This window comes from Montipora capricornis, chromosome 9, assembly GCF_036669925.1.
Source record: "Montipora capricornis isolate CH-2021 chromosome 9, ASM3666992v2, whole genome shotgun sequence".
In the NCBI taxonomy this organism is placed as follows: Eukaryota; Metazoa; Cnidaria; class Anthozoa; order Scleractinia; family Acroporidae; genus Montipora; species Montipora capricornis.
Window position 1 is genome coordinate 5,032,636 of NC_090891.1, and position 2,500 is coordinate 5,035,135.

Consider the following 2,500-nt stretch of genomic DNA (forward strand, 5'->3'; position numbering starts at 1 on the left):
GAACCGTTTGGCACCGTCATAAACAAGTCATAAATAACGGACGTAAATTGAAAAAGTTATAACCAAAGCTATTGACATGTATGACAGAAGATCTTGGTTCAGGTCGAGCAATTTTTTCAAGGTAGTTGGCTGTTTGCAAGTACATATACAAAGAAAATAAACAACGAACCTTTCTTTTGAAAGGTATACACAAGAGCAAAAAGGTATACACAAGAGAAAACAGTGAATGCCAGTGGACATTATTCCTGCTATTAAATCGAACCATTCAGCAATCACTTTGTCTTTAAAAGGCAACCAACAATATGACCGTGGCCCTTCCTTTTGGAAATTCAATGAATTCAAAGTTTGATTGATGATGAGAATTACGTTTTACTTATGAATGAAAAGTATCTCATATAGATTGAGGAAGGTAGGGAAATTGAGGACCCACGTGTTATATGGGATTATATCATATACAAAGAAGCAATAACGTTCAGCAAAAAACAAAGCTAGGGCGAGAAAGGCAAAACGAAGATTAGGGAATGCGAGGTAGCGTGTGATATAGACCCAAACTCGAACAATTTGAAAGATCAAGAAATCCTGCAGTAAATTTCACTCGAAAAACCGATACCTCACTCATCACTTCGTGATTCATGCGATATCGGTTTTTAGCGTAAAATTTACCGTGGAATTCACTAGTTTGGCAATTTATTTTTTTCTCTTACATCATGCATGATGTGTTGTTTCATCGAATATTTACGGACCTCGTGCTTAATTTGAGCAATATCCGGAGTGTTTGGCGGCGTTCTGCTCAAATGCAGTGCATTCTGGTAAAAACTGGGGAATGGCGCAGCGTATTCTAGCTAATATGATGTATTCTGGGAAAAAGTGGTGAATTCGAGAAATCGTCCTACCTTCTCACGAATCCAGACTAGAGTGTTTTCACGTGACGTCACGGCGGCCATGTTAGTGTTCCCAAACAATGAAAAGGCGTCCGTGTTGGTTTACCCAACTAATCCTCCGGGAAATGCGCTCTATGAGCAAAAAAAATCGTTTGCAATCGTTTTCTTTTGTTTCGGTGGAAAAACAAGGTCACTGATGACGTAAGTGAAAACACTCTATATGTTGCTGCGGAGCTAGCGCAATTAAAGGAAATCAGGAGCCCATCACCCAAGAGCCTCCATCCAGACTATATCCTTGAGTCAACCTTTGCCCGTATCTTTTTATTTTTAGAATATTTTATGAGACGAACGCGATCACTGGTGCGTGACTGCTTGTGACGTAATACAATAACTTTGTTCTGATTGGACAGCATAATGCATTCGCGGGAATTCGAACGTCTAAAAATAAAAAGATACTGGCAAAGCTTGTCTCCAAGGGTTTATATGGGAGATTGAGGCTCCGGGTGATAAGCTCCTGAAGAAATCCAATCGTAAGTGCCTATGATGTAAAAAATATCTTTTGCTTATTTTAAAGACCTTTCAGAATGAAATTCTGAAATTGAGAATCTCGAAAATATGGGAGTAATACACCTTTTTCCAAGATGGCCACCATTAAATATTCTTCTTTTTATTATTCAAATTAGTCCTTCATGCCTCGTTCTTAAGCTTAAAATTCAAAAGAATATTTTGCCTTGAACGAGGCATCATGGTCTAATTTGAAGAAAAACGAAAGAATATCTAAATGGCTGCTATTTTGGAAAAAGGTGTATGATATTCAAACTTGGCACCAGTAATGTACATCAGATAAGACGTTGCCACGGCAACACTCTCGTTTCGAGTCCCTTTCTGCAATGAAACAAATAGCAGCATGTGCTGCCGATAATGCTTTACATCTCTGTATAACCTTACCAGGAGTGAACACGTCTTATTACGATAATAAAGGACCAAATCAATCCTGCGTTAAGTAGACGCGGCCGCAAAAAAAGTTGGTTGCTATGTCAACAGTTTAGAGGGTATCACTCAGTGCCTTACTTGATGTAGAGCACTCAGTGCTGGCAAGTTTGAACAACACCCATCCAATATTTTCGGAGATATTTTTAATTTTGTGCTTTATCGCGGTCATTTGCAATGTTTGTGACGTTATCAAATTTTAAACAAAAGTTTGAATATCTCTGGAACAAAAGGAGATATTCCAAAATAGGAATAAAATGCCAAGGAATGACGGGCTCACTGTTGAGTTTTAACTAGCATTCTGATCGATCGTTGAAAAAAGCCTAGTTAACTGTTAACTGAGCTACGCACATATTCATGGAGAGCGTTCTCAGAAGCAACCTATGATAACGTTAATTGAAAAGAAAGATATAAGACAAACGATTTCTCAAAAACTGGCGCCCAATTTGTCTAGTTAATGTTAAAATTGCATCACAGGCAATGGCTAGAAGGTTAGAACCAACTTTACCATGTATTATTCATCAGAGGCAGTGACAACTATCGATGATACTCTTGAGCATGCAAACAGATATATTGTAATAGGTCTGGCATCTTGGTGGCAATTGACTTGGAGAAATCGTTTGATTCTT